Here is an 18122-nt window from a genome sequence, read left to right on the forward strand (position 1 = left end):
GTGGAGAGGCAGAGGCTAGCACTTAGCCGTCTCCTGCTGCCATAGGCCTGGAAAGTGAGATAGTATGGGCAGTGGTGAAATGAAAGAAGAGTGACTTGAGCTGTCTTGAAATACCCTGGCCTTGTGCACCTGCAGAGTCCAACGTCTGCCACATGTCTAGTCATCAATGAAAAGTGTGTACGAGGCTGTAGGCAGAGCTAGCAAACACAAACAAAACAATACACTTACGTTTTGGCACTGCAGTAATGAATCCAGCAGGCTGTTCTTTTAATTTCCGCATTAAAGCATGCCTTATGCCCAACTGAATTTGATCTGGTGAATAAAACTTCATGGTATTTTTCTCTATTGACATTGCAGTATACCCTGCTGTGCATTTAGAAAACCTGATGTGTTTAAAAAAAAAAGAAATAAACTGTCCAGTTTAATTGCACCTCTAACACATAATCTGTGACATCTAAAAACCCAGATCTTTTCTGCCACAAAATGTTTGTTTATGTATATTCACTCCTGGAGACTGGATGTGATGGTTCTTTAAGTGGCCAGCAGAGGGCGTGCCTCGCCTGCTGAGATGAATCCACTGAGCACAATGTGTGAAAGGCAGAAGGGTTTCCTGTTCCAGGTCAGCGCTGGCAGAGACAGTACAAGCAGCAGATGTTGACATCATTTTCTGCCTCTCCCTCTGTGTCGAGCCTGCTGCATGAGAGGAAGGACGACCTGTCTGTCTTTGCAGTTATCTTCATTTTCAGACCCTCATAGACCCCATCCGACCCCAGACCCCAAATCTGCACCTGCCCCACCCCAGCCATAGGAGGAGGAGAGAGCCTGGAAATGTCAGCACAGGTTTCTGCTCAGGTAGGAGATTGTCAGCACCTTGTGCTGAGGGAAGGGGGGGGGGGGGGGGGGGTTCTTTCTGGCCCTGTGGGTGTTTGCGGTCATCTCATTTATGTTATGTTAAGAACTGTGCACGGACCTTTACATCTTACTGCACTATGAGAAATCTGTCCACACTGCACAGCACGTTTCTGATCTATGAAGAATCTACACACAGCAGTGCCGCTTACTGCACTATGAGGGGTCTGTGTCACTGCACTGCATTTTACTGCACTGAAGAATCTGTACCACTGCACTGCATCTTCCAGCACTGTGAGGAATGAGTGTACTGCACTGACTCTTACTGCACTATGAGAAATCTGTGTCACTGCCCTTCATCTTACTATATTGTGAGGAATCTGTACACGCTGCAGTGAATCTTACTGCACTATGAGGAATCTGTACATGCTGCAGTGCACTTTACTGCACTATGAGGAATGTATGCACTGCACTGCCATATACTGCACAGTGAAAAATCTGTAAACACTGCACTGCATTCACTGCACTATGAGAAATCTGTGCACTGCATCTTAATGCACTGTGACAGATCTGTGCACTTCACTTTACTGCACTATGAGCAATCTATGCCACTACAATGCATCTTACTGTACTGAGGAATGTGTGCCACTGCACTGCATCTTACTTCACTGTGAAAAATCTGTTCACATTGCACTGCATCTTAGCGCTCTATGAGAAAACTGTGCACACTCTTTGTTCGGCACTCGCTGTTAGTTTGTTGACTTGCCCACCTGTACCCCTGTGTCAGAAGCATGTCCCCCAGGCAGTTGAATGTCAAGGCTTCCCTGCTGTCCCGTGCCCCTTTGCCCCTGTTTTCCTAATTCAGCCTAGGTAAAACCTCAGTCATTGCAATAGTTTCCAGCGGCATAGGTTGGCTTATAGCATTATCTGCTGCAGGGGATGTGTGTCTGCTGCAGGGATTGTGTGTGTGTGCACTAACCTTGGGTCTGCCAGGTAGGAGGCCTTCTAAGCAGTGGAATGTACATGTCTGTGTTTTTGATTTATCTCTGCAGGTTGGATGTGTATTCATGTGAACAGGATAGCGTTGTCTTTGCAGGCTGTGTGTGTTTGTGTGTGTGTGTTTGAGACACGTCTACAGTGTGTCTTTTTGCAGTGTGTCTGTCTTAGCAGATGTTGGGGCATGTCAGTCACTCTTATTGGCCTCTCCTCTCTGTACAGAAATCTTTAGGATCACTGGATGTAAGAGGGTCTGCTCTGTGCAGAATAGTCTGGTACTACTCCGCACACTGCAGACGTCTCAGCAAAGTCACATGTGAAGTTCTAGTTCTTCCCCATTGTTTGGTAGAACTAGGCAGCTTTGAGTGAGACTTCAGCACAACCCCCAAATGTGTGAGTGACCCAAGCACCCAAGGCTACTTGTATGATAATGCTGCAAAGGGTTACTGCACTCTCATCAGTGGTGTGTTGGTGAGGATGGTACTATGAGAAGTCTATGTGAAGGATTCCATTCTACTTTGCTTGTTACTTCAGCCGGAAGGGGAGAACAAGATGAACAAGCAGAAAATGCTAGAAGAGGCCAGAAAAGAGAAATAAGAGTGATACATAGAGAAAAACATGAAGGGTGGAGTCAAGTCAATAATAGATATTGATCAAAATATGAAAGAAATACGGGGAGGGAACGAGAGTTCTTAACACCTTGGCTGCTGATTGAATTCCTCCCCTGTGCTGGACAATGCAGAACAGGGTGCGGTCGTGACGGAACCATTCCGTCATCAGCACAGCTCAACTGTGACTGATGACGGAATGGTTCCGTCACCAGCATCGAAGGGGTTAAAGAAGCGCAGGAAAAGAAATGTAATGAACGTTATGTAGAAATTGCCAAAAGTTGAATTATATGTTGTGAGCTAAAAATGTAATTTTAAGTGCAACATGAATGTGAATGTTCAAGAGTTATACGTGTAATGTGCTGTTTAGTGGTACCAATACTTGAACCAACTTTAGAGCTATGGATCTGGGATTTAATCCCAATCAACAAACTGTGCAAATGAACCAAATGGAGGAATACATGTATTTTCCTGCGTGTTACCAATTTTAACTCTAGTGAGATAACTAGGAGGTCCTAGGTTTCAACCGTCCTCCTGTATAAATAGGTTAATGTCAAATCACAAGGGGTAGAAGAATAGAGGTAAGAGAGATAGGAACCCGTCCTCCACGAAACTTGTCAAATAACCAAAAAGAGAGTCCCTTGTATTGCAGAAGGAAAGCGCACCTCTTGCTAGGACTGTAAAGAAATAAAAAACGTTTACTTCCAAATAGCCCTCACCCCTTCCCCAGGTTTCCCCTCTGTGTCATGCTTCATCATGGGATCCATCTCTGCCCTCTTCGGACAGGGGCGTGCTGCTACCTAGGAATGAGCGGGGGTACTTAATAGAAAAATAAGGGTGTCTCTGGACACCTATACACATAGGTGGTCTAATTTGGCTCATTGGTGAATCATTGGTGATTCAGTGGTTATAGTGGTGAAAAAACACCAAACCTTTGCGTATAAAGTGGGAAAATGCTGTGATAATTGGACTAACAAGACATTACAAACATATAAACATTTTAAAAGCATAAATTACTGGCACATCGTCATGTTACCGTGGTGGTTGAGGTTAATTACATACATGATCAGAGATCTTCACTGGCCTCATGAGTCCTTCAAGGAGTTGAAGGGACGCCTGTAGTTAAACCCTGAAGGTACGTTAATAAATGAGAAAATCTCGGATGTTAGAATACTGTCTAAAACAACATGACAAAGCGCTTATGGGATGTTGGGCAGAGCGTGTCTGCTTACTTCGTCAAGGCTACTCCCTTTCGGCAAACCTGATTTGCTCACTCGAGGCTCCGATGTTACTAGAGCAGCGTGTGAGTTCAGCATATAACGTTGGTTCATTGCCAAACATAAGCTTCCATGTGGGTTGATACACATACTACACAGATCTGTAATTTTGTATCCTACATACCAGTCCTAATAAGTTCTGTTGGAAATGGCGCTTTCTATGGTGCTTTTCCTGGACTTTTTTTTGCTTTTTTCCCTTCCGGTTTTCCGCTGATCTATGTGCTAGACTTAGGATTTTGAGCACTTTTGACACTGCCATTTAGTGCCAAAACGCTGTGCTTGTCATACACATACTGGTGATTAGTGTAGACATGATTGGCTGAATTGAGTTAGCTGTAAATCCTTTTGTAATTCAAAACAAAAGGGTGCTACAAGGGATTTGTTTTTAGATCGTTCGGTGTAAGTTCTGAGTTGTACCATAATAACACACTCAACAGAATGACATTCCATCAACTCCACTAATGTTGTTTCACAACACGAATTCACAACCACATTTAATTGATCATTTTGGGTTGTTTTTTGTTTATCAATAAGGAGCTGATGTGTTTAGTCATGAACTATAGATAAATTGTTCTCAATCTTTGTTCATGATTTCTTGCTAAAATTAATTTGTACATTTATCTCCCACAACTTGTTTTCAGTAAAGATTTTTTGAAACATAAAATTCCCCTGCTCTGTTTTTCTTCTGACCTTCCACTAATTCATTTATTCATTTAAAGCAATATTGTTATCCTGTGGATACTGTTGAGTGTGTTACTATGGTACAACTCAGAACTTAGACCGAACGATCTAAAAACAAATCCCTTGTAGCACCCTTTTGTTTTGAATTGCACTTTGCCCAAGCCTACAAGGGTTTATTGGGTTTCCCCTGCCTATAACTGTAAATCCTTTTGTAGCATCCTCTCTCTCTGATTCACACTGTATGATGTCATGTATTCTATTTGGTTACCACAGTTACTAGAATGTATCTTTACAAGCTGTGAGGAGTTGACTTTGAGCTTGGATGAGATCTGGATGTGTCTCCTTTTATCTCCAATAAACCTGAGCTCCTTTCAACTCAATCCTGTGTAAGCTGCATCTTTATCAACAACCAGGATCTTACATTGGCGTAGTCGGCAGCTGAAGAGAAGGGAGACTTAACTATCTCAACAAAATACTTTTCTTCAATTTCAAGGTACTATTTTCTCTTTTTATGTGCTGATGATTGCACCAGCGGCTGTTTTCAGTTTTAACTTTTTAACCTTGTAATTGAGCTTTGTGTCTTTTGACACTTATTAATTCATCAGCAGAGACATCTTTTAAACTACACTCTTTACAGTGTTATAATTGACCAACTCCTGCTTTAATTGGTTTTTCAACCATTTATAGAGTGACTTTATTCTTAAAAAGAAGACTTCATGTTGGAATGAAAAGCTCCGTTTTTGAAAGATGCCAATGAGCCTGTTAATGCCGAGTGAAAAGCTCCGTTTTTGAAAGATGCCAAATGGAACGAAAGTGCTAGGTTTTTGAAAGCTAAGAAATCTCAAATCCTTTGAAGCTAACAAATCTTTGCCTTTAGCAACGTATAAACCTAATGCCTGCAGTGTCTATTTAAAGATAAACAAACCTCGTTAGTGTCAAAGTGAGCGTGGCGCTTCCAAGTCAAACGGTAAAAATAAACAAACTCTGCCTTCTTTCTACGTTGTAACCTAATCTGTAATGCAGTGACTTTTCAAAGATAAACTAAGCTCGTGAGTGTTCGCGCTTGAAAGCCATTACTCACTCTTGCCATTGTTTGCCTCCTGTCATCGCTGGGAACGTTCGGCGTCTCCGTCTTCTGAAGGTCTTGCACAATTGCGTGTCTCTGCGCAACGTTGACTCTGACGAGTGACGCTTGCACACGCAGCGTCTGACATCATTGGCAGCCATTTTTTCAATTTTCTTCGTGTTTCCTGGTTTCCCTGACAACTCGATTTCAACGCGCTTTACATATAACTGAATTGTTTCATTTTGTATACTTTATGTGTTTCACTATTCCTTTGCCAACTATATTATCTTATATATCTACTATATTACCACAGCACCTTATTCTTCAAAACACCTCGTTTTAAAGACACCTTTTGGAACAGCCTCCAGGACTTTATCTTTCTGAAGCACTCTGTGGAACAGCCTCCTGATCGACATCTCATTGCAAGTTATCATATACTGTACTACTTGTACATTATTTGTTATTAATTTACATGTATAACTAGAGTGGTTGTTTTTTAGGCTATTCTTCCTATTCAAGTAACTAGAGTGATTGTTTTTCTATACTGTTTTTCTTTATTCAAGTAACTTTCTCTTAATCTCATTGTGCAACCATGCAAAATGTCACTGCAGCCCCATTCTTTCTATCATCTCCTGGGGATCCTCCTATTAAGTGGCAAAAATGGAAAAAAGTATTTGAACGTTATGCTAAAGTTTGTGGGGTTAGTTTGAGTGCTGAACGCAAGACTTCCCTCCTACTTCATTGTCTTGGGTCAGAAGGCCAGGATGTGTTTGACCATTTAGCTGAACTTACTGCTGAAGAAGAAAGAAATCTGAATGAGTTTGAAATTTGCATGAAAAAGTTAGATAATCATTATTTGCCAAGGTTAGTACAATCTTAGAAAGATATCAATTTGCTAAAAGAGTACAAAATGAAGGTGAAACTATTGAGGGTTACGTCACGCAGTTAAGAAAATTAGCTTCCTCTTGTAAATTTGCCACTTCAATTGACGAAAGAATTAGAGATCAGTTCATGGTTGGTTGTAACATCGAAAAGGTTCGAGATGAGCTATGGTTAAAAGATGAACCATCTTTAGATGAGGTCCTACAACTGGCCAAAAGAGTTGAACATTCCCTAAAGTGCGTAGATACCTTGAATAAAGACAAACAACCCGCTGTTCATGTTGTTAAGAAAACGGTAGCTGACTCACAAAAACCTTCTGGGTTTACTAATCCTTCAAATACTAAAAAGAAACCCTTTGTGCCTAAATGTTTCAGGTGTGACAAAATTGGTCATTATGCGAATGACACGAAATGTCCAGCATTTAATGCTGTTTGTTCAAAGTGCAAGAAGAAGGGTCATTTTTCCATGTTGTGCAAAAGTAAAACCCCTTCCACTTCTGTAAAATTTGTTGAAGATGAATGTTTAGAGGAAGATTTTGTGTGTGGACAGGTTATTATTCAAGTCACATCCACAGCTGATCTTAGAAACTGTCCTATTGACACTATTGAAATTGAGGGTGAGTCAACGGATGTTCTGTTTGACTCTGGTGCCAAAATAACAATTATTTCTAGAAGTTTTTATTTGGGTAAGTTGTCCAACAAGACTCAATTATCTAGAGCTGACATTCGTCTGTTAGCATATGGAGGTAAACTCATTCCTCTTATGGGATGCTTTACAGGACGAATTGAGTACAAAAGTCGTTATACTGTTGGCAAGATCTATGTTTCGCAGAAGGGTGATAGTATCATCAGTTGGTTCCACCAGGGTGATCTCCACATAATGCTGGATCCCAGTTCTCCCAATCCCATAATACTTAAAGAGCTTGTTAACTCTGTCCAAATTGATTCTAATGTTGAGTTATTGTCACGCATCAAAATGCAATTTCCTAAAGTATTTAGAGATGAATTAGGGTGTCTCAAAGATTTAAAACTTGAAATTTCACTAAGACCTGGTTCTCAACCCTATGCTTGCAAGCCCAGACCTGTTCCCATTTCCCTCAGGGATGAGATGATAAGTGAACTGGAAAAATTAAAGTTGGGTGGGATCATTGAGGAAGTTACAGGGACTGATTGGATTGCGCCCGTAGTGGCCGCCCGCAAACCCAATGGCTCTTTGCGTCTATGCATTGATTTGAGGCAGTTGAATAAGTGTGTTATCAGTGACAGATACCCTCTTCCTAACATCTCAGATCTTTTGACTAAAGTGGGCAATGCAAAAATATTTAGCACATTAGATTTAGCTTCTGCTTACCATCAGATTGAGCTAGAAGAGTCTTCAAGAAATCTTACATCTTTTATCACTCCCTTTGGGACATTTATATTCATCAGAATGCCCTTTGGCCTTGTTTCAGCGGCATCTGTATTTCAGCGCATTATGTAGAAGGTGCTCAAAGGTTGTGAGAAAGTATGTGTGTACCAAGATGACATTCTTGTATTTGGTAAGAATGATGTTGAGCATGAATCTATCCTGTTTGATGTACTTAGTAGACTTGAAAGAGCCAACCTCACCATCAAGATTGACAAGTGTCATTTTGGTGTCTCATCAATCCATTATTTAGGTCACACAATTTCAAAAGATGGTATTGCACCTAAGGCCAACTTGGTGGATACAATTGTTAAGATGCCCCCTCCTTCCTCCAGAGAAGAATTGATGAAATTCTTTGGCATGATAGAATATTATAATAAGTTTGTTAAAGATTTTGTCAGTCAGTGTATAGGTCTAAGAAGCTTGTTGAAAAAGGGTTTTGAATTCATTTGGAATGATACTTGTGAGTCTGAATTTCAGACGTTAAAAAAGGGACTTGAGAAAGCTCCTAATCTTCGAAGCTTTGACCCTTAAAAGGTTTCTATTCTTACTACCGATGCCAGCCTCAAAGGACTTGGTTCTGTTCTCCAACAAGAGAATGACGGAGTCTTAGATACCATTATGTTTGCTTCACGTGGTCTCATGGACCCTGAAACTCGTTATTCCGTTATTGAACGGGAAGCTCTGGCTGTATATTGGTCTGTCAAAAAATTCAAGAAATTCTTGTGGGGAAGTAGGTTCATAATCAAAACTGATCACAAGCCTCTGTGCGAGATTTTCTCAGAAAAAGGTATTGATTTAGTATCCAGTAGAATAACCAGATGGGTTATTCCACTTCAAGAATTTGATTTCACTATAAAATATATACCAGGGGTTCAGAATTGTGTGGCTGACACCTTGTCAAGGCTTGTTGACATTTCACAGGACGTACCTTTAGATGATGACTGTGAGGAAGATAAATATCAGGTTTGCCCAGTATCTGTTGAAGTCATTGATGAATCTGAGTGGCGTTCTAAATTATCATCTGATCCTGTTCTCTCTGAGGTGATGTCTCTCCTAGAGAAGGGTTGGCATTCTAAGAAACAGGGATGTGCTGAGTGTGCGAAATTCTGGGGGGTGAAAGACGAATTGGCTGTTTGTAATGATTTGTTGGTTCGTGGGACTAGATTGGTTCCTCCCTCTGAACTAAGCAAAAACATCATTGATCTGGCTCATGAGTCACACTCTGGTATGACAAAAACTAAGGAAAGAGTTCGCTCATCCTACTGGTGGCCAGGCATGGACTTGCACATTGAGCGTATTATTAGAGATTGTGTGGTTTGTAACCTGAGTGATAAATCCAAAGTTGTAAGAGTACAACCCATGATCATTAGAGATCTCCTTGGTGGGCCGTGGAAAGAGGTCTCATTTGATATCCTTGGCCCCATTTACACTGATGGACAGCAGATATTCATTTTCGTATTAATGGATTTATTCTCCAGATGGCCTGAGATACACTTCACTTCAAACATTGAGACTAGCAGTGTTATAAGATTCCTAGAGACCCTGTTTGCGAGGGAAGGGTTCCCACAATCGATACTCACCGATAATGGGGGTCAATTAGTTTCCAAGGAAATGGAGTCTTTCTTACTCAGGTGTGGTATAAATCATAAAAAATGTGCTCTTTACCACCCAGAAACCAATGGAATGGTGGAGAGATTTAACAAAGTACTCAAAGAAACCATCTCTTGGGCTAAAGGGGCGGGCCTCAATTGGAAAGAACAAGTTCTTAAAAAGGTTGAGAATGATAGATTCACTCCTCACTCCTCCACTGGTAAATCGCCCTTTGTCCTTTTTAGGGATAGGTCCCCTTGTACTTTGTTAGAACCAACATGGGTAAGAGATTTGTGCGACGAAATTGGTAGTTGTTCCAAAGATGGTGATTCAAATAATGAACTTAAATGGCGAGAGAAAGAGATTTTGAAATCTTCCAACAGAAAGCTCTATTTTGATTCCAAGCATGCTGTCAAAGCAACGCCTGTGAAGGTTGGTGACATGGTAGTTGTTAAACTTCCTGGTAAAAAAATCAAATTCTCTGAACCAATAAAAGTAATAAAAGTCTTTAAGAATGCTGTGAGGACTTTAGACCACAGAATATGGAACTTAAATAGAATTTGTGTCTTATCTGGTAATCACCAGCCTCCTGCTCTTGAGCTTAAGACGGATGCAGATGGTTCCCCGCTTGACACCAATCATGTGGTTCCTAAAGTGTGTCGACACTCTTCCTGGTCCATCAAGAGACCTTCTCATTTAAAAGACTATGTTTCTTGATGAATGCATTGTTGTTTACCTATTGTTTTACAATTTTTGTTTGTTACTTCTTTTGCTAATTTTTGTTTTGTTTTTTATGGGGGGAAGATGTGTAGCATCCTCTCTCTCTGTTTCACACTGTATGATGTCATGTATTCTATTTGGTTACCACAGTTACTAGAATGTATCTTTACAAGCTGTGAGGAGTTGACTTTGAGCTTGGATGAGATCTGGATGTGTCTCCTTTTATCTCCAATAAACCTGAGCTCCGGTCATGTCTGGCATCTCTCCTATGCCAGTCTAGTTGTCTTGTGGAATGTCATCATTGTTATGATGTCATGGAATGCTAGGAACTGGACTCTAGGAGTCAGTTGATAACTGGGCTGAGCATGTAACATACTGCTCCTGGTGGGGTTCAATGCTTCCCTTCTTCTTCTTCAACTTATTCCTGTAACTTAACTTGGAATAAATATCTCAACCTACCACTTCGTCTGCTTCCTGATTACATCACCAACATTACAATTTTGGCGACGTTTCTGGTGAACTTCTGCTTTCCATTCCAAGGATTTCCAAGATTTAAGCAACTTCAAGGTATGAACTTCATTTTCTTCTATCCAGCAATTAATAAGCATACTGGCACCCTCAGAGCCCCACCAGTGACCACCCTAACTGTCGCCCACATACTTCTAGTGCCAGTCTCCACTTAAATTCTACTTTACTACTTTCCTGTGTTCCTGCTCGTGGTTGAACTGGATCTGTGTGAAAGCTGAAGTTGCAAGTATTATTGAGCACCTGTTAATTTTTCATTTCACCGGATTTAAAAGCTTAATGGTTATTAAGCCTACATGAATGACCAGTCATTGTTTCTAAGACGTGGTTTTCAAACTGCTCTTTCCTGACTGATAAGCCTGCAGTGTGTATTCAAATGTCCGATTTTCGAGTGAAGACTGCACCGGATCTGAAAACCTTCCACCTTTAGATCTACAAGCCTGCAGTGTTAATTCCACTCGAGTGAATTCGGCACTTCATTTTTTTTGGTTTGCTATTTAAACCGGCAGCGCTTAATTCCGTCATTCCTGTTAACTAATTAAGACCATGCAGTGTTTACATTCGTGTTGTGTTCAACCTTCCTGCCATAAATCAAGACTTTGTGTTCATTCGATTTCCGACATCTGCCTCAATTTCGAGGATTTCATGAAATGTCCTGTGATCTAAACGAGCAGTTTCAAGGATCGTTTACAATCTATTACTGCCATCTACTGGATGTTTATTTGTTTCTTTTTCTGCTAATTACCAGTACACAGTTGACTTCGAACAGCAGATTGCAGTTAAAAAAAAAAAGCGTCTCACTTCTAATCGCGTATATTTTTTTTTCTGCTTATGATGAAGGTTCACAATATTTTAAACTATGGCTGTTGGGTTAATTATTATATTTTGGTATGCCTCCTTTGTGGCTTTCATTGGCAGTTGAACCGCCTTCATTTTAGTTTAAAATTCAGCACGAGGGCACACAGATCTGCACGCGCTCACCTTCTGTGCTACCATCCTGATGACGCCTGCAACCTTCGTGTGGTTTCCAGCTTCCTGATGACGCCCGCTGCCTCTCCCATGACGTGCCAACGCTCTACAATCTTTGAAGAGCACAGTCTTGTTTTCAACCACCCGGCGCTACGTCACTCTGCGTGCCTCCATTTTGACTGGCACCACAGGATCTTCGTGATTTTCAAGTTAGCTGCCAACCTCATAGTAAGGATATTGGTAACCTTATTACATCGATTTTATTTAATTTTCATCGCTGCACTTCGCAATTCAGCAGGTACTGTTCAGTTTCTTTCTCTTCAGTTATTGCTAATACTTCATCTTCGCATGTTTTCGGTGACATGCACACCACTTATTTATTTAAATTATTCTAGTGCATTTCTTCCATGCTGAGTTTCAACTGCGAATTTCACGCTGATTCGCACAGCCTGGTTCATTTTTTTTTATTCTGATCTGCACTTTGACAACGGTGACTACGTTTTTTATGTTAGTTTCTTTTCACTAATTGTTTCTTCAACATGTATATTTTAGTAATATACGCTAGTTTTGATTTAATGTTTATGCTGTACGTTGCCTTTTACAGTTTTACTGCAATTAGATTTTAAGTGGCATCTAGTATGTTTATTTTGATTTAAAGTTTAAGTATATTTTCATGCTTAATTTGACGCTGATTTTATCCTGTTATTATAGTTTAATGCTGTTTATTCTTCTTATGATTAGCCATCATTTACAGCATTACTTTTTGATCTAGGGATAAATACAACCAATTCTGTTGCTACATTGGCGAATTTTATGTTACGTTATGCAGTTATAAGTGATATTTAAAGTTATGCATGCTTACAGTACTGTTTTCTCATAGAGCTCTATTGATTTTATTCTCTACCTTGTGCACAAAGGTTTTATTATTCCTGAATTTTTTCTTGTGCGTAGACGTACGCTACAGGGATTTCAGTTTCATTTGTGATACATAAGTTTAAATGCTGTTCATGTATTGCTTTTGATTGATTATTTTTGCCAGATTTTATTCGTCTTTAAGGTTTAATTCATGATTGTTCATTCTGGCAATGTTGTTCTTTCTCCTTGCTCCTGATTTCCACGTTCTTCTTATTTCGCTGGAATTTCTGATTGTTTCTCAGGTGGAGCTTATATTTATATATATTTGTTTTGATTCTATTTTATGTATTCTTTATGTGTTTCTACCTGTTACTCATCCGTTTTTGGTTCACAATTTCTCCAATTTGGCCAGTTGTTGAATTTTGTGCTCCTTAACGTTGGTGTTGGTTTCCACTATCGCTTTTTATTTTCCTCTTTATTCCTTTAGGGAGGAGATGTGTCTTGTGTTCTCTTTCTTATTTTCATTCTTCTCGTTTTCCTTTTCTCGTATTTCTTCTTCTGATTGTACTCTTTTGTCACAATTCTTTCTTTTATTCACCTCTACCTTTTTACTGCTCGTGATTCCTTTCTGTTTAAAATCTTTCTTAGATTATCTCTTCGCATTCGCATGTTCTATTGTTCTTTTCTTATGTCCTTCTGTTCTTAAATTCTATATACTTCTAACCTTTTCTTTTCCTTCCTTTATATTCTTCATACTTTTATTGTCTTCTCTTCTCATTCTTGTTGTTCCGTCTTTATTCTTCCATTTATGTTTCTTCCATCTATACTCTTCCTATGAGTTTCTTTCTTTATTCTTTCTTCATCCTCCTTCTATCTTCATATTGTTGCAGTTATGTTTTGCATTTTCAATTCCATTATAAAGGGGAAGATGTGTCATGTCTGGCATCTCTCCTATGCCAGTCTAGTTGTCTTGTGGAATGTCATCATTGTTATGATGTCATGGAATGCTAGGAACTGGACTCTAGGAGTCAGTTGATAACTGGGCTGAGCATGTAACATACTGCTCCTGGTGGGGTTCAATGCTTCCCTTCTTCTTCTTCAACTTATTCCTGTAACTTAACTTGGAATAAATATCTCAACCTACCACTTCGTCTGCTTCCTGATTACATCACCAACCTTACAGCTCCTTTCAACCCAATCCTGTGTAAGCTCCATCTTTATCAACAACCAGGATCTTACACCTTTGTCTAGAGGTAAGATTATATATCTAGAGTATGTAACTTAGGGGTTCTGACCCAACTAAAGATACTGATCAAGATTCCCATGGTAGGATGTTAGACAGGACACAATTTAGAGAGGACCCTGTTGCAGGGATTCTGCCGAAGAACAGAACTATGTGTAGGATTATTGGTTCTTAGTGAGTAGGGACTGAGTAATCCTACCACCTGAGTACCCATAAACCCAGGACCGACTAGCTATAGAGTCTCACTTGCTGTCCTAATCCCTCACAGAGAAACAAGTGATTAGACACCCCAGAATACAACACTCCCCGATCTCTCAGGAATCGCGGTAACAAGACACACCCTTTCGCTCAAACTCTTGTACCTGTCCACAACAAGATCTGACAGAGACACAAAAACAGTGTTAAAATATTTATTTTAACTAACATGCACTAACATGTAGTATACGTGCCACACCAAGCAGGAAAATGCATAATACAAATACAGTCAGCATAGCAGCTAGTCCATATATCATGAATGGAGATGTCATAATGAAAAGACAATAGAGCCTAATCTCCCCCCCCAACGCTAAGAAGGAATATTATTATATATTAGAAGAACTAAATGTAAATGTAAAATGTAAATGTAAATTGATACTTGTATAGCGCAATACTCACCCGCAAGGGTCTCAAGACGCTTGTACGAATACCGCTGTGGAACCCATCCTGGCTTTCCCTGTGAGGCGTCCACTCCTGGGCACCCCCAAGGTTAAGGCCAGGCATCCTTAGCGTTGTGGGGGCCATTGTGGAGATTAAGCAAGCTATTGCCCAGAATTGCAGAGTGGGACTCCATGATTGGAATAGGCACTGAGGCGAGAATTATCAGGTCCGTGGAATTTTGAGCCCAAGACCCGCCGAGGCGGGGAATTGAACCCTGGTCACGGGCTAGACCTTTGCATCAGGGTCTGCTGCTCTAATCATTGAGCCACACGTCTCCACTAGAACTGCCATTTTTCCAGTGGCATTTGGGAAGATCAGTTCATGGTTGGTTGTAACATCGAAAAGGTTCAAGATGAGCTATGGTTAAAAGATGAACCATCTTTAGATGAGGTCCTACAACTGGCCAAAAGAGTTGAACATTCCCTAAAGTGCGTAGATACCTTGAATAAAGACAAACAACCCGCTGTTCATGTTGTTAAGAAAACGGTAGCTGACTCACAAAAACCTTCTGGGTTTACTAATCCTTCAAATACTAAAAAGAAACCCTTTGTGCCTAAATGTTTCAGGTGTGACAAAATTGGTCATTATGCGAATGACACGAAATGTCCAGCATTTAATGCTGTTTGTTCAAAGTGCAAGAAGAAGGGTCATTTTTCCATGTTGTGCAAAAGTAAAACCCCTTCCACTTCTGTAAAATTTGTTGAAGATGAATGTTTAGAGGACGATTTTGTGTGTGGACAGGTTATTATTCAAGTCACATCCACAGCTGATCTTAGAAACTGTCCTATTGACACTATTGAAATTGAGGGTGAGTCAACGGATGTTCTGTTTGACTCTGGTGCCAAAATAACAATTATTTCTAGAAGTTTTTATTTGGGTAAGTTGTCCAACAAGACTCAATTATCTAGAGCTGACATTCGTCCGTTAGCATATGGAGGTAAACTCATTCCTCTTATGGGATGCTTTACAGGACGAATTGAGTACAAAAGTCGTTATACTGTTGGCAAGATCTATGTTTCGCAGAAGGGTGATAGTATCATCAGTTGGTTCCACCAGGGTGATCTCCACATAATGCTGGATCCCAGTTCTCCCAATCCCATAATACTTAAAGAGCTTGTTAACTCTGTCCAAATTGATTCTAATGTTGAGTTATTGTCACGCATCAAAATGCAATTTCCTAAAGTATTTAGAGATGAATTAGGGTGTCTCAAAGATTTCAAACTTGAAATTCCACTAAGACCTGGTTCTCAACCCTATGCTTGCAAGCCCAGACCTGTTCCCATTTCCCTCAGGGATGAGATGATAAGTGAACTAGAAAAATGAAAGTTGGGTGGGATCATTGAGGAAGTTACAGGGACTGATTGGATTGCGCCCTTAGTGGCCGCCCGCAAACCCAATGGCTCTTTGCGTCTATGCATTGATTTGAGGCAGTTGAATAAGTGTGTTATCAGTGACAGATACCCTCTTCCTAACATCTCAGATCTTTTGACTAAAGTGGGCAATGCAAAAATATTTAGCACATTAGATTTAGCTTCTGCTTACCATCAGATTGAGCTAGAAGAGTCTTCAAGAAATCTTACATCTTTTATCACTCCCTTTGGGACATTTATATTCATCAGAATGCCCTTTGGCCTTGTTTCAGCGGCGTCTGTATTTCAGCGCATTATGGAGAAGGTGCTCAAAGGTTGTGAGAAAGTATGTGTGTACCAAGATGACATTCTTGTATTTGGTAAGAATGATGTTGAGCATGAATCTATCCTGTTTGATGTACTTAGTAGACTTGAAAGAGCCAACCTCACCATCAAGATTGACAAGTGTCATTTTGGTGTCTCATCAATCCATTATTTAGGTCACACAATTTCAAAAGATGGTATTGCACCTAAGGCCAACTTGGTGGATACAATTGTTAAGATGCCCCCTCCTTCCTCCAGAGAAGAATTGATGAAATTCTTTGGCATGATAGAATATTATAATAAGTTTGTTAAAGATTTTGCCAGTCAGTGTATAGGTCTAAGAAGCTTGTTGAAAAAGGGTTTTGAATTCATTTGGAATGATACTTGTGAGTCTGAATTTCAGACGTTAAAAAAGGGACTTGAGAAAGCTCCTAATCTTCGAAGCTTTGACCCTTAAAAGGTTTCTATTCTTACTACCGATGCCAGTCTCAAAGGACTTGGTTCTGTTCTCCAACAAGAGAATGACGGAGTCTTAGATATCATTAAGTTTGCTTCACGTGGTCTCATGGACCCTGAAACTCGTTATTCCGTTATTGAACGGGAAGCTCTGGCTGTATATTGGTCTGTCAAAAAATTCAAGAAATTCTTGTGGGGAGTAGGTTCATAATCAAAACTGATCACAAGCCTCTGTGCGAGATTTTCTCAAAAAAAGGTATTGATTTAGTATCCAGTAGAATAACCAGATGGGTTATTCCACTTCAAGAATTTGATTTCACTATAAAATATATACCAGGGGTTAAGAATTGTGTGGCTGACACCTTGTCAAGGCTTGTTGACATTTCACAGGACGTACCTTTAGATGATGACTGTGAGGAAGATAAATATCAGGTTTGCCCAGTATCTGTTGAAGTCATTGATGAATCTGAGTGGCGTTCTAAATTATCATCTGATCCTGTTCTCTCTGAGGTGATGTCTCTCCTAGAGAAGGGTTGGCATTCTAAGAAACAGGGATGTGCTGAGTGTGCAAAATTCTGGGGGGTGAAAGACGAATTGGCTGTTTGTAATGATTTGTTGGTTCGTGGGACTAGATTGGTTCCTCCCTCTGAACTAAGCAAAAACATCATTGATCTGGCTCATGAGTCACACTCTGGTATGACAAAAACTAAGGAAAGAGTTCGCTCATCCTACTGGTGGCCAGGCATGGACTTGCACATTGAGCGTATTATTAGAGATTGTGTGGTTTGTAACCTGAGTGATAAATCCAAAGTTGTAAGAGTACAACCCATGATCATTAGAGATCTCCCTGGTGGGCCGTGGAAAGAGGTCTCATTTGATATCCTTGGCCCCATTTACACTGATGGACAGCAGATATTCATTTTCGTATTAATGGATTTATTCTCCAGATGGCCTGAGATACACTTCACTTCAAACATTGAGACTAGCAGTGTTATAAGATTCCTAGAGACCCTGTTTGCGAGGGAAGGGTTCCCACAATCGATACTCACCGATAATGGGGTTCAATTAGTTTCCAAGGAAATGGAGTCTTTCTTACTCAAGTGTGGTATAAATCATAAAAAATGTGCTCTTTACCACCCAGAAACCAATGGAATGGTGGAGAGATTTAACAAAGTACTCAAAGAAACCATCTCTTGGGCTAAAGGGGCGGGCCTCAATTGGAAAGAACAAGTTCTTAAAAAGGTTGAGAATTATAGATTCACTCCTCACTCCTCCACTGGTAAATCGCCCTTTGTCCTTTTTAGGGGTAGGTCCCCTTGTACTTTGTTAGAACCAACATGGGTAAGAGATTTGTGCGACAAAATTGGTAGTTGTTCCAAAGATGGTGATTCAAATAATGAACTTAAATGGCGAGAGAAAGAGATTTTGAAATCTTCCAACAGAAAGCTCTATTTTGATTCCAAGCATGCTGTCAAAGCAACGCCTGTGAAGGTTGGTGACATGGTAGTTGTTAAACTTCCTGGTAAAAAAATCAAATTCTCTGAACCAATAAAAGTAATAAAAGTCTTTAAGAATGCTGTGAGGACTTTAGACCACAGAATATGGAACTTAAATAGAATTTGTGTCTTA

General features: G+C 40.1%; 1 pseudogene across 1 annotated transcript in view; it reads left to right on the forward strand.

Annotated features, from left to right (window-relative positions):
- The first annotated feature begins 622 nt into the window (after window positions 1–622).
- Window positions 623–18122, forward strand: part of LOC147661245 (uncharacterized) — an 86119-nt pseudogene continuing 68619 nt past the window's right edge. Inside the window, exon 1 of the transcript XR_015306004.1 lies at window positions 623–852. The product of XR_015306004.1 is annotated as an uncharacterized LOC147661245 (transcript). The remainder of the gene's footprint in view (window positions 853–18122) is intronic.

This window comes from Lissotriton vulgaris, unplaced genomic scaffold (assembly GCF_964263255.1).
Source record: "Lissotriton vulgaris unplaced genomic scaffold, aLisVul1.2 SCAFFOLD_372, whole genome shotgun sequence".
Lineage (NCBI taxonomy): Eukaryota > Metazoa > Chordata > Amphibia > Caudata > Salamandridae > Lissotriton > Lissotriton vulgaris.